Below are 19098 nucleotides of genomic sequence, written 5' to 3' on the forward strand. Positions count from 1 at the left end.
TAACATCGGTTGGGGTTTTTAAGAAATCAGTGTCTGCAAAATCGCATTTTTTCTTCTAGTTCGGAACTGGACACATTTGCCACTTGCGATTTTTGATCTCCTTTGCAAAATTGCGACTTCCATCTCAGAAATCATGGGTTTTTCGTCCTCAAACATCTCAGGTTTCCAGAGTTTTGTTTAAAAGTTCATGTCTGCTGTTGCTGAGACCGTTTTTTGACAAATTGTGGCATCCATTCACGTTTTGTTGAGCGTCTGTCAAATCGGGATTTTAAGGGTGAAGAATTTGCTTGTTAGTGTCTATTCTTCCTCGTCTATACTGTCCTTGCAAAAATGCCTCAGTTCTAAATAAAAACAGACATTTTTTTGACCTGCAAACAATTTTCATAACCCTTAATTCTGAACTCGAAATTCTTTTTTGATCACTGATTCTTGGTGGGTTTTTTGAGAGCTCAACTAGGTTGTCGTTTGTTTTTTCTGGGTACCTCAATTTTCGAGCGAACGGATCCAAAAAATGACAACACATTCCTTCTGGGTTTTTGAGCTCTCTTTTGGGCCACTCTTCGTTTTTTTTGGGTCTTCCTTTTTGTTGCCTCCAAGAACGTGCGTTCATAGATTTTTACAGATTTTTATTGAAAATGTGCCATGGCATCTCTGACAAACATTTTGCTCGAGCACAACTCCAAATTCAATGGTCGAAATTATGGCACTTGGAAGCAGCGGATCATCGCAATTTTTGAATATCGAAACACTAATCAACTTGTTCTGGGTGTTATGAAGCGTCCGACTTCTATTGGTCCTAATTAAGATACATGGGATCTGAATAATCGAGAGGCAGTGATGCTTCTCAAATTATCTATGGTTGATGATCAGCTTTCTCAGATTCCATCAAACAAGACAACTGCCGAGATCTGGACACATCTCAAAAGTCTTCGCGAGACTTTTGACAAGAGTAGAGCCTTCTTTTTGAAAAACACTTAGTTTTCTATTGTCATGGATGAGCACATCTCGCTCCAGGCACACCTAAATCGGATTTAGGAAATTCGTGATTAGTTTCTTGCCATCGGTCACAAGATGGAGGAAGAGGATATTGTGGTCATTACTCTTCGGAGTTTACCCAAGTCCTATGAGCATTTTATCGGGACTCTCAACATCACATCTTCTCGTGTTGATTTGAAGTTCGCTGATCTCTGTTCCCTGCTTCAACAAGATCAGTGGAAACAATAGTTCGGTAGCAGCTTCAGTTCCACCTCCACAGAGCAAGCCTTTGCTGCAAAATCCTTTCAGAAGGATAAAGGCAAGTTTCAACAGCCATCTCAGCATAAGTCTTCTTCTCCAGCATAAGATGGTTCTCGAAAGAAGAACATTCAATGCAACTATTGCCACAAGTTTGGACACATAAAGGTTCAATGTTGGAAACGCTTAGTTGCATAATCTAAGCAATCAGGTTCGCAGCCCAAAACGAACAGTGCAGAGCACACTGAGCCGGCGAAATCTGCTTTTTACGCCTTCATGGCTAAAAGAGCTGCAGATCATGTCAAGTCATCTACTTGGTACATTGATTTAGGTGCCTCTCGTCATTTCACTGACCACAGAGACTGGTTTACTGACTACAAGCCTTATTCAAAGGCAACATTCAGATTTAGTCTGCCGGGAGGAATCTCATATTCCTTGATGTGTACTATGTTCCAGGGATGGAATTAAATCTACTGTCAATCAGTTAGTTGTTGCGAAATTCTCTACACTTGGTAGTCACCTTTAGTTAACATCAGTGCACCATCATTGATCGGGCGACTAAATCTACTGTTACAGTGGGTCTTGAGGATCATGGTCTTTTCAGACTTACTGATTTTGGTGCTTCTTAGGACTTAGCAATGGCTGCTCGGCGGTCTTCTATCCGCACAATTTGACATCAACAATATGGGCACTTAAATGTGCATTATCTCTCACAGCTTGCTCGAGATGAGCTTGTTCTTGTATTGCCAGAGATTTAGACTCAATAGCTTGGAGTTTGTGACACATGCCAGGCTGGGAAGCAACATCGCACACCTTTCACCAGTGGCGATTCATGGCGAGCTTCTCAAGTACTTCAGCTTGTTCATGCCGATATCTGCGGCCCTATGGCCACTCCTTCTGTTCATTTTCTGTTGTTTGTTGATGATTTCAATAGAAAAATGTGGGTGTATTTCCTAAAAAAGAAATTAGATGCATTTCCTGTATTTCAAAAGTTTAAACCTTTATTTGAAAGAGTCTGGGAAATCTATTATTACTCTTAGATCAAACAATGGGGGGGAATTTTGTTCGAATATTTTCTCCAGCTTCTTGGATACACATGGCATCAAACACCAGTTAACCCCACCCCACACGCCACAACAAAACAGTGTAGTTGAACGTCGGAACAAGACAATCATTAAGATGGCTCGATTTATGCTTGAACACAGACATGTTCTGAAGAAGTTTTGGTCAGAAGCAGTTAATGCTGCAATTTATCTGTTGAACCGGTCACCCACAGTGGCGGTCAAAGGTAAAACTTCGGAAGAGGCCCGATCAGGTCGCAAGCCCAGAATTAGTCACCTAAAGGTTTTTGGCTCCCTTGCTTTTGTTTGGATCCTTGATGCGACACGCACCAAGTTGGATGCCAAGAGTTAGAAACTCATGCTTGCTAGATATAGTAGTCTTCACAAAGCTTACCGCCTGATCGATGTTGAGACATCTCGTCTCATCTACAGTCGAGATGTAGTCTTTGATGAGCTACGAGGACCATTCATGCCTGTTTCTCTTGTTCCTGATCTAGTAGACCGGCCTATGATGCCTCATGATTTGGGAGTTCGGCTTCCATTAGGTCCACCTGATGGGAGGGCTCCACTAGCTCTTGCAGCTCCAGTTATACCAGTGATACCTGTACAGACACCTTTGACTTCTCCTGCAGGATCACCTCGCTTTGTAGATGCTTCACCTGAGTTTGATCCAGATTCTTCTGATGAGGATCCTACTGATTAAGCATCTCCTGGTACTAATGTTGGTCATTCTCCTATTCGGCCTAAGTGGTGGGCTAAGACACTTGCTGATCTTCGTGATGATGAGCTCATTGATGGGAGAACTGCTTGGAAAAAGAGCAGGAAAAAGAGCAAAACTATAGATTCTGTTAACTTTTCTCTCATGGCCAACATTCACAGTGTGTTTGAACCTCAAACATATTCTGAGGTTAAAGGAATTCTAGAGTGGGAACAGGCCATGACATTTGAATACAAGAGCTTGCTGAAGAACAACACTTGGGTCCTTTTTGATCTTCCACCAGGGAAGAAACCCCTTGGTTGCAAATGCGTCTACAAAATCAAATACAAATCGGATGGTACTTTGGATAAGTACAAAGCTCATTTAGTGGCGAAGGGCTTTTCTCAGCGTCAGGGCATTGATTATGAGGAGACCTTTGCTCCTATTGCAAAGATGAGCACCATCAGATTAGTCCTAGCCATGGCAATACAGTTTAGCTAGAAGGTCCATCAGATGGACGTCAAGAGTGCTTTCCTGAATGGTGATCTCCATGAAGAGGTCTACATGACACAACCTTTTGGTTTCAAGGTTGTTGGTAAAGACCATCAGGTTCTTAGATTGGTAAAAGCTCTATGGCTTGAAGCAGGCCCCTCGGGCATGGCACATAAAAATTGATAAGTACCTCAATGATCAAGGCTTCAAGAGGAGTTCTTCAGATTCAAATATGTACATCAAGACTATTGACAGTGACATCATCCTTCTGGTTATTTATGTGGATGATCTGATCATCACTGGTAGTTCGGCATCTTTGATTTAGGGAATCAAACAGAATTTATGTTAGTCTTTTGATATGACTGACCTTGGGCTCATGCATTATTGCCTAGGTGTTGAAGTTTGGCAACAATCTTTTGGTATGTTCATCTCTTAGTCCAAATATGCCAAGGCCCAGTTAGACAAATTCCGGATGCAGGATTGCAAGCTTGCATCCACACCTATGGAGAAAAGTCTCAAGTTATCCGTAAAGTCTGATTCTCCTTCCGTTGATGATACTACATATAGGCAACTAGTAGGCAGCCTCATCTACCTCTCTACTACTAGGCCTGATATCAGCTTCACAGTTAGCTATATTTCACGCTTTATAATAGCTCCTAAGGTTGATAATTGGATGGCAGAAAAGCGTGTGCTTCATTATGTGAAGGGCACTTTAAATTATGGACTTCTGTACTCTCGAAGTTCTAATCCTAAACTCAATGGGTTCACAGATTCAGATTGGGCAGCTCTGTTTATGATAAAAAGCTAACTTCTGGATATTCGTTCAGTTTGGGATCCGATGCAGTCACATGGACCAGTAAGAAGCAACAGACAGTTTCTCTCTCCTCTATAGAGGCTGAATCTGAGGGACTGTTCTTGACACTTTATCCTCCTTACGTGGGAGGATAAGGGCTTTGTGAAAGTGCTAATGCAGAAGTTGGTCAAGGTCAATTGGAGGTAAGGCATGCAACATTACTTGGGTAAGGTTAGTATTGGGCTCCAACCTCTAGGAGGAGCATCACCACGTTCAACCCTACCATTTAACTTGCCTTGGTCCTAGTTCCTGATTTGGCAAATAAGAAAGGATGAGGATGCATGCAGGTTGTAGGTGACTAGATGCATTGTGCTTCTGAAGGAGATCATGGACATGACAAGAGTGCCTATTAGGCCCTAGTTTTTGGCTCTCCCTTCGATGCTTGGTGGTTTTGTCGAGCTGGAGTTAGAATAGGTTGATGGGTCAGAGCTTTAGATCTAGGAAATAGCCTTCAGGAAGGACATTTAATTGGTATTTTGAATGTTGTTTATGTAGCAGATAATAATGACTGGTATTAATATGGTATGGCATTAGAGTGTATGTTTATATATTCTTAACATGGATTTATTTCTTGAACTTAAGTAGTTATTCATCCTTACTAATTGTTATTCCTGATATCATTTGATCTATATGCAGAGGGGTGTTTTATTCTTGGTCAGAGAGTGTACGCTATTATATTACGATAATAGATAGTTTCTATTATCTCTATTTAGTATCTAATAGTTATATATTGTAATCTTTTGTAAATATTAGAATGTTTCTAATATTTAGTTAGCTGTAGTTATATGTTAGCTTTCTTCAACTTTCTTTTTAGCTAGAATAGAATATTTCTATTCTTTACAATTGTTTCCTAAGGAAACATCTCTTTATTCTTTTGTATATATAAACCTATCGGTCTCTATTAATAACAAGCAAATATTTACCAATGACATTGTAATACGGTATCATAGCCAATGCTTCAATTTTTTTCGAAAATTTCATAATTTCTTTCTAAATTATCTGCTCTCAATTATCGAAATTATTTCTGATTGCGGTATAGGGTTTCCAAACTTTTGAGAAACTCCTCTAATCTCACCTAGTTCTTGGCTAGGGTTTGAGAATCTGAAAATCGCAAATCCGGAGGTCGTTTTTTCTACAACTCGCATCTTCAATCGTGACTTCTCTTTGCAAATTACAACCAACAAAAATCACGTTTTGTTTGATGGTGGTGTTTGGCATATTTGGTGGTGGTATTTGGTGTGTTTGGCGACTTGAATCAAGTGTTCTTTGCAACTCCTGTGTGATCTTAGCATCGCCATTTTCATGCAGCAAACGTCTGATAGCACTTGTGTTTTTTGTAGCACTTGGGATCGTTTTTCCTAATACTGCATAAACGCCTATCTCAATACTACCATTGTCCATTTTCGGGCATCTTCTTACAGTATTCTACCATCTTTCTACAACTGACAACCTCCATAGCCGTGGACTAGTGTTTTCTTTGAAACCCTAGTTTTTTGGCCTTGAATTGTTTTTTTTGATTAGAGATTCTCAGTGGGTTTTTTGAGAGCTTAACTGGGCTGCCATTTGTTTTTCTGGGTTACCTTGATTTTCAAGCTAGCAGATGCAAAAAACAACATTATCGGTCTCTCTTTTGGGTCACTGTTTTTTCTGGGTCTTCCTTTTTTTGCATCGAAGAACGTGCCTTCACAGATTTTCACATTTTTCATTAAAACGTACCATGGCATCTCTAATGAATATTCTGCTCAAGCACAAATCTTGGTTGAAATTATGGCACTTGGAAGCAGCAAATCATCGCAATTTTTGAATATCAGAACATCGATCAACTTGTTCTGGGTGTTACGAAGTGTCTAACTGGTCCTGGTCTTGATCAAGATACTTGGAATTTGAATAATTGAGAGGTGGTGATGCTTCTCAAATTATCCGTGGTTGATGATCAGCTCTCAGATTCCATTCGGCAAGATTGATGTCGAATATGGACACATCTCAAAGGTCTTCATGAGACTTTTGAGAAAAGTAGAGCTTTCTTTTTGAAGAACACACTGTTTTCTATTGTCATGGATCAGCAAACCTCGCTCCAAGCACACTTGAATAGGATTTGAGAAATCCGTGATCAGTTGCTTGCCATCGGTCGCAAGATGGAGGAAGAGGATATTGTGGTTATCACTCTTTGGAGTGTACCAAAGTCCTATGAGCATTTTATCAAGACTCTCAACATCATGTCTTCTAGTGTTGATTTGAAGTTCACTGATCTCTGCACACTTTTGCTTCAACAAGATTGGTGGAAACAACAGTTCGGTAGCAGCTCTAGCTCCAACTCCACAGAGCAAGCCTTTGCTGCTAAATCCTTTTAGAAGGATAAGGGAAAGTTTCAGTAGTCGTCTCAGCAGAAGTCTTCTACTCCTGCATTAGATGGCTTCTAGAAGAACATTCAATGCAACTGCTGCCACAAGTTTGGGCACATGAAGGTTGAATGTCGGAAATGCTTAGCTGCACAATCTAAGCAATCTGGTTTGCAGCCAACAGCGAACAGTGTGGAGCACTTTCAGCAGACAGAATCTGCCTTTTACGCTTTTATCTCTGTGTTGTGATATTGCTATCAGGGTTTTAATTGTGTGATTTTGAGTCAAACTCATTGACTCATGTTTCATGAGTAGTGATTCAACATGAATCTATCTCTCTGTTTAGTATCTAATGGTTATCTATTGTAATCTTTTGTAATGTTAGAATGTTTCTAATATTTAGTTAGCTGCAGTTATTTGTTAGCTTCCTTTAGCTTTCTTTTAACTAGAATAGAATATTTCTATTCTTTATGATTGTTTCCTAAGGAAACATTGCTTTATTCTTTTGTATATATAGACCTCTCGGTCTTTGATAATAACAAGCAAATATTTACCAATTACATTGTAATATATTCCTAGAATCTCTTCTATCGCTATGGGGATTATATTTCTGCTCTCAATCGGATCTAACTGATTGCCTGATATAGTGCATTTGATGGTGATAATCTGAAGTTAGGCTACCACTGTGTACAGTATGTATGGTTTAAGGCTTATGCGATATTCATATTGCTATTTCCAATTTCAATCTGTCAGCCTCATGAGATCTGATGTATTACACTAATATTCTATTAATATAGATACTCTTGTTTAAAACCAATCTGCCACAATATATATATATATATATATATATATATATATATATGAAAGAAAATGTTCTACATAGACACATCCATTCTTCCTATCTCGTCAAGGGTCATAGCTCTTCTATTATTAATCGCAGCTCTTTGAAAAACAACCTCTGCATTAAAAGGATGACTAATGATGGAATTACTTGATTGTATTCTAATAATGAAGCAGTCTTGCTGACATATATGGACATAATTCATGCTGCAGGGCCGACGGGATTCTTATTGAATTTTCAACGTTAGTCATGTCCTCACTACCTATCTTTTCATTGTAATAATATTATTATACCTGGTCTTCACCATACTAATTTTCCCGCAGTACCTAATGGTTACTAGATTGGTCATTTTCTTCAACATGAATAGCAGATGATGTCTCTTGAGTAGGTCCCCGATATCCTTCCTTGACTGCTCTCTTTGCAATTCGTGCTTTCCTTAAATTGATAGACTTGCCGTCATTTATACTAGACTTAATGACGAGTTATTGTTATTAATGTTTAACTGATATTTTTGATAATTGTTTCATTGATGCTTGCCCAAAATGTGTAGTATATCATCCAGTTCAACTGGATTAGCCCTCTTCTCCTTACAAATTAGAGTATGTCACCATGGCCACACTCATAATTATATTTTATTATTTTTTCAACAATATACTAAATTATGATATTAATAATAGTGTATTATTTATTATTATTAATATTTAATTTAATAATTAATAATAATTTATATTGTAACAAAATTGCATTTTGGTATTATTATTTACCATTAAACTATATTTGAAAATGGGGACATCGCACCAAAACACCATGGATAAGATAAGATAAAGTATTATGCAACAGTAAACTTAAACTACTCTTCAGCAAATAAAATGATATGAGGTTGATGTCCCTTGGCTCTTTTAGATAGATTTATTCAAGATATTTATACTAGTATTTTGTGGGGCTGTGAAGGATTGTGCAGATACCATTGAGCTGTGTGCACAGACCATACAAAGGACTTTGACCTAAATAGGTGGCCTTACTTGGCTGGTTAGTTTATTTATTATGTAGGTGGCTGGGCATTGCTTAGGGTGGATTTGTACAATGAATAGACGTGTTCCATGCGAGTGGTGGTGAAGCTGTTGCTTGCATCTGTAAGAATATTTTCCATGCTCCTGTGTACCTTGAAATAGAGACACCGTCGATTCCTTCTTAGGCAAGTGCGAATGTTCTACCCGAGAGTGAATGTTAACTGTGAAATTGTGTAAATGTTGATATGGTATTTTGTGTCATTTGTGAATGCACCCACAAGGCTTAATTCTGAGCTGTAGTAGCTCTCTATATTTGGGGGGAGTAGGGGTTGTAATGTCCCCAATTTTAATGTAATAATTAAATTAATTAATTAATTAACTGGTCCCAGAATTTAAATAATATAATAAAATGACCTTTAATTAGTTACTTTAATTAATTAATATGAAGCCCAAGTTAATATTTGTATTAGTGGTTCTGATTGATTTAGTATATCTTGGACCTATTTTTATTTTAGTTTCCGTTGGTAAGTGTTGCCGTTGGCTATCTTTGTAGGCAACGTCTATACAGCCACGAAAATGCACTTCCATACGAAGGAGAGGACTTTGTTTATTTTTTGAAAAGTTAGAAAAAGCAATGTAAAGGAAGTGCATTTTCGTGGCTGTATAGCCACTGGCATCTTTGTACACCCTCGGAAAGGTTTTTCCCAATGGGTATTTAAGCATGGCTTGTAGGTAGTAGTAGGTATGTGATTTGGATTATATTTCTTTGTACTGCGAATTCCAGTTGGGATTCTCTGTTGTTCGCCATTTCAGAAGTGAAAGATCTTCCCTAATTGGCTTTCCGGTTTCGGTGGGATTCAACCCTCACCCTATTTCGTCGCTTGTAATACTTTGCTCGCATCTGGCAAATCGGAGCACCATCTTGTCACAAATATTATTTGAAGATTATATATGTTCTATCTCCATTTGTGTTTTGGCTCTTTAAGTTTTAGTTGCATTACTAGTCATTTTCCTACAATCTGTACACCATCTGCTTCACAAATTGATCTTCATTTCGTACCCTCCACTCTACACCATACGACCATACATCATACGGCCATACACTCTACCGTACGACTATCAAGGTAATAGCGTACAGACCTAAAGCACTGGCCACCCGAAGCACTTAGGGAGAACTACCTGAAGCACTGACCTAAAGCACTAAGGGAGAACTACCTGAAGCATTGACTTGAAGCATTGGTCACCCGAAGCATTGAAGGAGAACTACATGAAGCACTGGCCACCCGAAGCACTTAGGGAGAACTATTTGAAGCACTGGCCACCGAAGCATTGAGGGATACTACCTGGAGCACACAACCAGACTACCTGAAGCACATGACAAGACTACTTGAAGCATACTATGGGACTTCATAAGGCAACTCTAGAACAAAACATTACAGTGGTATCAGAGCTGGTGATTTTGCCAGTGTGTTGGGAGAATTAAGAGTTTAGTCTCGGATCACACTATGGCACCCAATGATGCCATATGGTTTCCATCCGATTGGAGGGCACATCTGTTAGTTGAATACTCCAAGAATACTTTTGCGTGCCAACTATTGGATGGCCAAGTATAGGATAACACATACAAGGTGGTTGGCGAAATTATTTACCACAAAGACAGAAGTCCACATTTGGTACCTGAATCGAAGATGAAGGAAATGGTTTTGGAGGAAGATATTGGCACAAATATTGTCAAACCAACACCTAATGATCATCTTGATGAAAATTTGGGTTTTGTCAGTGGCCCTCCAAATGGGAAGGTTCTATCGATGGTTGTTCAACTTCTTGGAGATGCTATGGACGATTCCTTGCAGGAGCAACCACAATTGGTTGAATATGGAGTTTACCCTTCAGTGGTGCCTAAGTCATGCATGACTGCAATTTTTCCATGTGAAGTGCTTCCACATAAAAATAATAGGATCTATATGTGTTGTGAAGTTCTTGAGGAGATCGATGATTACATGAAGATTATGGATTTGAACATCAATGTGTTTAATGATTGGTGCCCTTGGGATCCTGGTGGTTTTGGATATAGCAATGTTTTGTGATCTTGAAGAAGCATGGAGTTTTCAGCAGATATAGCAATTTGCATTTGCGCATGGTTTGGGATCTTGGAGTTTGCATATTGCTTGAGGACAAGCAATCTTTGGCCGGTGAGGATTTGTAATGTCTCCAATTTTAATGTAATAATTTAATCAAATTAATTAATTAACTGGTCCCAAAATTTAAATAATATAATAAAAGGACCTTTAATTAATTAACATGAGGCCCAAATTAATATTTGTATTTGTGGTTCCGATTGATTTGGTATATCCCGAACCTATTCTTATTTTAGTTTCCGTTGGTAAGTGTTGCCGTCAGCTATCTTTGTACACCCTCAGAAAGGTTTTCCCCGACAAGTATTTAAGCACGGCTTATAAGTAGTCGTAGGAATGCGATTTGGATCATATTTCTTTGTACTGCGAATTCCAGTTGGGATTCTTTGTTGTTCGCCATTTCAGAAGTGAAAGATCTTCCCTACTTGGCTTTCCGATTTCGGTGAGATTCAACCCTCACCCTATTCTGTCACCCGTAATACTTCGCTCAGATTTGGCAAATCGGAGCACCATCTTGTGGCAAATATTATTTGAAGATTATATATGTTCTATCTCCATTCGTGTTTTGGCTCTTTAAGTTCTAGTTGCATTACTAGTCATTTTCCTACAATCCGTACGCCATCTGCTTCACAACTTGATCTTCACTTTGTATCCTCCACTCTACACCTTATGACTATCAAGGTAATACCGTATGGACTTGAAGCACTGGGCACCCAAAGCACTGAGGGAGAACTACCTGAAGCACTGACCACCCGAAGCACTGAGGGAGAACTACCTGAAGCATTGACCTAAAGAACTGAGGGAGAACTACTTGAAGCATTGGCCACCCGAAGCATTGAGGGAGAACTATTTGAAGCACTGGCTACCCGAAGCACTGAGGCATACTACCTGAAGCACATGACAAGACTACTTGAAGCATACTACGGGACTTAATAAGGCAACTTTAGAACAAAACATTGGGGGGGGGTGTTGGTGGCTTTTCTTTGGGCACTGCTCTTCTGCAGAGGTGTTTATCATTGGCCAATGCTGTTCTAGGGCATCAGTTGTAGCTGTTCAATCTCAGTTTCTTCATGTTAAGGTGTTAAACATCAAGGTAGTTGCTAGATAGCAGAAATTTCTTCACAGCACAAGTGTCTCTATGAATATTGGGTGTATTCATGGTACCTATGTGCCTTCCTTGTCCTTGAGGCCACACTTACTGGTCTGATGTTATAATGGTAACTTAGGACATGTAAAACTGTATCAAAATGCATTTGATGCTACTCTTTCTAATTCAATATATGGGTTCACATTGTTCATTCACAAATTCTTTTAATAGATTTTGTTTTGCACGCTTTTGAATCTTGATAATATAATCTATTTTTAGTCATAGAACCTAGCATATCTATTATGAATGCATTTCTAGTTTCTATGTTGTTTCTCACACGCATGCTTTTATGTAAGGTTTGGGACTTGACTTAATTTCCCTATTGACAGAGGGACCACTCTATTGCAGCTTGTCATCCGCCACCACTGAAACCATTCAAGAAGCATATTTTATCGCAGTATTTGTAATGCTCCTTTCTACAGAATAGTCCAGTGAGACTAACTAGCGTATTTAATTCCGCTAGGCTAAAGTTGGGAAAAGGAAATTCATTGATTTAGCTATTTAAAATTATCTGGCAAAATTTATTTTATGGGTAAATATTATTTAATTAATTTAATAATTTGATAAAGCGACTTAAGTGGTTTATTAAGGAAGAATTTAATAAAGTCACTTTATTCCCCTAGGCAAAATTAAATATTGCAAAGTGCAGAAAATTTGCAAGTGTTTCTAGAAGCTTCCCAGATTGTTTCAAAACAGCATGATGGGGCTCAGGTTAGATATGCTTGGACTAGTTTCTCTTGTTGATTTTGGAGAACTTGTTGGAGCCCGAAACCTGAGGACAAAAACTCTAAGGGTGCTAGCTTCCGTAGTGTAAGATTCTACCCTTGTTGGCTGTTGGATAGATCACACAGATTTCTTTCTGGAGCTTCAACATCTCAGTACAAAATTTGTGAAGTCTCTAATAAGAGGCAATTTTTTAGAGTTTCCTGAATATATTGGCAAATTGTTAGTTGTACCTGCTGCTTTCATGGATGCCAACTTGACTACAAATTGTGGCCATTTCTAAGCAAAAACACCAAGTCGAAAGGGCAGATATCTAGCCACAGCTGGGAGCGTATGTGGGGGTGTTGTATTTTGTATGACCATCAACCTTTGGTCTGGCTTCTCACCTTTTACTACTGCCCCTGAGGAATTTTTCTGGTGGTTGATATTTGTGGCATGAAATGTATTTGCACAGGTCCATGACGATTATTATATGTATCCTATGGTACCTCTTAAGAAATGTCTCCTCTCTATATATATTTAGGTTATGGTAAGCATATTTCGACTTGGACTCTTAATAGGAAGAAAAAGCACTCTAGCCACCATTATTTCTTACACAGATGTGAAACATCACCCTGTTGTTCGTAGCTATTATTCATACAGAGAAGTGGATTGCTTGCTGACTGTGTGGAAGAACTGGACATGTGCTTGTAAGGGAGCATTATTTGGTATATATTTGATAGGCACTGTGAATCACTGTACTTCAGCAAGATTGTGGGTTTAGGTTAATCTTCATTTTCTGCTATCTGATAATATTATGCATAGTTCAAAATATTGTCATCGGCAACTTCTAGCCAAGGGCAAAAAATAGATGAGAAATATAGGAGATAAGTTGGAAAGTTCTTGGTAACTTCAAATCTGTTTTTCCAATCCTGATGGAACCTTCTTTCTCCTTTTTCTTCCTCTCCTCTTCAAATCTGTTTTTCCAATATAAAAATGCATCTTCCCCATTTCTGGGCCACCACTGCCTATAGCAGGCCTGCAGGCGATAGTATACCTGATTCCATGATAGATAACCGAAGTATCTTCAATATTTACATGTTTTATTGGCCATAAATTCCAACTTAACTGCAATAAGTTTTCTGCGATTAATTGATGTAGTTTATCAGGATGTAGAAAGTATCACGATGACTACACTTATCGCAGGTATATCTGCGATATTTTGAACTATGATATTATTTATTCCATCCAGCTTATTTTCCTATGGCTTGTATTTGGTCAGATACAGTTTATTGTTTCTGTATTTTAATAGCAAAAAATTATCTTCAGAAAATCTTTTATTTCAGTTTGTGTGCTTTTTGGCATTTATTTCCATGTGTTTTCCTGTTCGTTTGTTGAAGAGATCTGCTCGAATGTTACCCTTTCAAAAAAATGAAACTCTGCATAAATAATGTTAGATAAATAATTGGGAGGACAAAAGAATTCTGGGTCGAAATAGTGAGGAACTAAGTATAAATATTTGATCTGCTCTGTCTATGGGCATAACTCAGCTTTATAGATCTTAAGCAAGCTTACACTCGAACCATACATGTAGAGGGCTATGCATATGGGCTTTCTGCCCACATTTATAATCCATTGTAGTAACTTATGCTAAAGCAAAGGGATTCAATTTTTGATAAACAAAACAGATGATTTTTTGATAAACAAAATAGATGATTATACATATGTGGCTCAGTTTGTAAAGGCAGTATGAAACAGCAAGGGGACTCATCTTAGGTGATACAACATATTCTACATCTTTGATGCATATGTTGTTAATCCTTCAAGCTGCTATAGCAGGGGTCAATAAGATCTCGTGCTTGCAGCTAGTGTAGTGTTGGTGCACTATCACTCTGGAGATTTTCTAAGAGCCTTAATACAGTTTTGCATTTATCTCTAAATGTCCCATTCTATAACCTTTAAGGATTACCATTGAAAGTTCAGCAGAACCTACAAAAGACAAAGGAGTTGCCTCCCTTATATTTTGGACTCTTAGGTGTCCAGTCCTTGTTGATGAATCCTGCAACTTTACTGGTGTAATCCTTTTCGCATTGCTATGGTAGTGCGGTGCCCTTTTAGAGGATTGGAGCTGCAGTTTTGAGAGCCAACAGGTATGACAGAATAACTTTGAGACAGTTATTGGCTGCGATTTGTTGTCAAATAGAATTGTGCTTTGTTATCATTGGTTGCAATATAACTTGGTAGTTATTAACCTGAACTGACTTCTTTTTGCATCATGAAATGATTTGGATTTCTATATTCATGTCCTCTGCTAAGGGGGGATTCAGTGTTTTTTCCTTAACTTTGTCTTAGTGCTAGCTGACAACTTACAGGTAATCTACTCAAGCTTCCTGTGCTACTATATATCTCTGAATTTATATTGGCAGGGTACCGGTGTTGGTACAGCTACAGATACAGTAGGGTATGAATACAGCAATTTGATGATTTTTATGGTACCTTGTGCAGCTGCACAAAAATAGCAAAAAGTTATATATATAAGAAACAAAAATAATATCAACTTTTTATGCATAAAAACAAAAAGTAGAACTGTAAAGCAAAATACTAGTTATGGTTGATATTGATAATTTTAGATATCAAAGGGGCCAGCAATATTGCATTGGTGTTTGCAATGTGTTTAAAATAGAAAAATAGTTACTGATCATATTCAGTCTCAAGAATCGTATGAACAAATTAAATATCGCTCTTCATAAAAAATGTCCAAATCATAAGGTGCTAGTGCTAGTGGTGGTACTACTTCCACTTTACAGTGTCGCTTAATATAAACATTTTTGAGTTTAGCTAGTTTAGTATGCTTTTAGGCACTTTTGAGATTGCTGTTTATAAAAAAAAATGGTTTTGAATGTGCCTATTACCATCACTGATGTTTGATGATCAGATTTATTTATTTCACTAAATTATATATGAGAGTCCTTGAATTCTCTTTTGTTGATTTATATATTTATATATATAATTTGAATTTTGAAACACTAATTAGTAATTAGCAATGACTGTTTTGAATAGCTTTAACCTTTATACAATGTAAGAAGACTCTCTTACTATCTCCAATCGATCTAAGTGAACTGTCAGATATCAACCGTCGTATTTTCACTGACTGATCTGACTGCAGGTGTCAGAGATCACTTCTATTCTGTGGGGTAGAAGACTGTGTATTCTTGACCAGAGTATATGTTTGGAGATATTGATGAGATTACTATTTTAGTTCTGCATTAAAAAATGACTTTGGAAGATGTGAGAATTTTGTGTTCTGCTGTGGTTGATTAAATGCAGGTTTGAAGATTTTATATAAGTGACGGGGAGTCACTGATGATGGGGTGACTCCAATGTGGAGTCACCACCCATCGGGTCTTGACTTTCCACATCACTTCCAAAACTTATAACAACCATTGTTAGTTGTTGACCGTATTTAATCTGCACATTCTAGTCGGTCAATTCAGACTTTTATATGGTATGCAATAATGATGTATAATATGCAATTTATTTATATATATGAAATGAATATAGCGAAGTGTGTGTGTGTGTATATTTGAAATTATTGCATATCGAGAATGTATATAAATCACTATTTATTTATCTCATATATATGTCTAATCTGACTGAATTACAACTTTAACACTCCCTCTTAATGAAGAAGGATAAAACACAAGATGGATATTACCTCATTGTAATATGAAGAAAGGCCATGGTCTATTTAAGGAATTTAATCCACCATTCAAGTAATCATCTATTGTGATCTGGTTAGACATAATATGTCCACAATAGAAGGCCATGGTCTGTTTAAGGAACTTAATCCACTATGCAAGTTATCATCTATTGTGATTTGGTTAGACATTATGAGAGGTTCTATCACAATAGAGGGCCATGGTCTGTTTAAGGAACTTAATCCATCATGCAAGTTATCATCTATCGTGATCTGGTTAGACATTATGAGATGTCCATCACAATCGAAGGCCACGGTCTATTTAAGAAACTTAATCCACCATGCAAGTTATCATATATTGTGATCTGCTTAGACATCATGAGATGTCCACCACAATAGAAGGCCACGGTCTATTTAAGAAACTTAATCCACCATGCAAGTTATCATATATTGTGATTTGCTTAGACATCATGAGATGTCCACCACAATAGAAGGCCATGGTCTGTTAAAGGAACTTAATCCACCATGCAAGAAATAATCTATCGATGATAGAAATTAAGTTATTATAAGATCGTCTCTTTTCAATAACTTCTGCAAATACAAGGGATAATCATTTGGAAGTCGTCACTTCTTCGTGATGTACATGATGTACACAGTGCCCATATGAAATAACATTTTATTAATAAGTAATTCATTAGTACAACAATCGAATATTCCGAGACTCTTCTCAATAATTACAACATATCAAGTTTACGTTGACAATGTTCCACCTTCACATGCAAGAGGCTTGGTGTGGATGGTAAATGATTGTGAACTCCCTTTCAATCCAATATTACACTAATTTTATGAATATTTCTTTAGAATTTGGATTTCTTAGAATCCAAGTTTGGATTGCCGACTTCTGCAAAAGAAGCTTGATGTTTAACTCTGTCAGGACAGATTGTTGCAGTGTGCCCATAGTTATCGCATCTATAACATTGTACTTTGGAGTAGTCTCTTTGTCTCTTGTGTGGCTGTTTACTATTTGAGTACTTGCCCTTTTTTCTCTTTAATTTAGTGGTGAGAATCTAAATGTCTTCATTCTTGGATCCATTGCTGACTGTATATTAGATTACACTCTTCTTGAATGCAGTCAGCCTGTAGCTGATCAAATTTTGGGAGTTTGGAACGAGCACATACCCTTGTCTAAAATTTTGCCATGAAGTAGGGAGTCCATTCAATGTTACCATAGCTAATTCCTTGCTATCATAGATGTGACCAATTGTTAATAGTTGGTTTCTTAATTCCATTATCCTCATAAAGTATGAGTTGATTGGTTCTCCTTTATTCATTTTTATATTAGCAATTTGGTTCTTTAGAGTAAGAAGCCTACTAGTGTTGTTAATTCCAAACATGTCTTCTAGTGCTTTTAGCATATCATATGCAGAGTCCAACTTTGTGATAATGGGTAGTAAATGATTTTTCACTCCATCCACCAATAACTCCATTGCTCTCATGTTGTCCTTTTCCCACTGATTCTTTTCATTGTCTTTCTCGGATTTAGGAGAATTCACTATAGTTATTAGGTCATGCTTTTTCAGAATTAGCATCATTTGTAATTTCCAAGCTTCAAAATCTGAAGCACCTTCAAGTCTATCTTTGAGTCTTATGACGTTTACCATTTTGAATTAGTGTGGTGATTTCGGTAAAAAATATGATAATCTTCAATAAACTGATCTGATCTTTTCTTCAGACCATCTCTAATACCATGTTGATGTTCGATGATCAGATTTATTTATTTCACTAAATTATATATGAGTCCTTGAATTCTCTTTTGTTGACTTATATATATATATATATATATAAATTTGAACTTTGAAACTCTAATTATTAATGATCATCTTGAATAGCTTTAACCTTTATACAAAGTAAGAAGACTGTCTTATTATCTCCAAATTGATCTAACTGAAATGTCAGATATTAACTGTCCTATTTTCACTGATTGATCTGACTGCAGTTGTCAGAGGTCACTCCTTATATGTGGGGTAGAAGATTGTGTATTCTTGACAAGAGTATACGTTTGGAGATATTGATGAGATCACTGTTTTAGTTCTGCATTAAAAGACCGTTTTGGAAGACGTGAAAATTTTGTTTTCTGCTGTGGTTGATTAAACACAAGTTTGAAGATTTTATATAAGTGATGGGGAGTACCCGATGGGGTGACTCCAATGTGGAGTCACAACCCATCGGGTCGTGACTTTCCACGTCACTTCCAAACAGTTATAACAACCATTGTTAGTTGTCGACCGTATTTAATCTGCCAGTCCAGTCGGTCAATTCAGACTTTTATATGGTATGCAATAATGATGTATAATATGCAATTTATTTATATATATGAAATGAATATGTAAAGTGTGTGTATATATACATAATTATTGCATATTTAGAATGTTTATAAATCATTATTTATTTATCTCATATATATGTCTAATTCGACTGAATTACAATTTTAACAACCATTAGTGTTTGACAGTCAGGGATAGCCTGGGTTCACTCAATGCTGCTTGGATACATAGTGTAAATGGAACCCTTACGAGATCATCATTATGTGAAAGTGAAATTCATTATATATTTTTGTATGTAACATATGATTCATTATGTAGCATATACAATATAAAAGTTGTTAAACTCATTGTAAGGATGCAAAGCTGGATCTTCACTTTGATTATTATTTTTCGGATTAGACTCTAGACTATTTAGGACTCACCATTTGCTATGCCTTTCATAGATTTAAATTCCAATACCTCTGTTGCAGCATCTGCCTGATATTGCTATGATTTATATTTTATACTGTGTTGTTTGTGAAATTATATTCATATTGACTGAATGAAAGTGCATTGTGTAGCTATGAT

General features: G+C 37.3%; 1 protein-coding gene across 2 annotated transcripts in view; it reads left to right on the forward strand.

Annotated features, from left to right (window-relative positions):
- LOC149550635 (MACPF domain-containing protein CAD1-like) overlaps nt 1-19098 on the forward strand; it is a 48214-nt gene that overhangs the window by 10867 nt on the left and 18249 nt on the right. The gene's annotated exons all lie outside the window — the stretch shown is intronic.

Source organism: Cupressus sempervirens, chromosome 7, assembly GCF_028749045.1.
Source record: "Cupressus sempervirens isolate cs-2001-9-10 chromosome 7, ASM2874904v1, whole genome shotgun sequence".
NCBI lineage: Eukaryota > Viridiplantae > Streptophyta > Pinopsida > Cupressales > Cupressaceae > Cupressus > Cupressus sempervirens.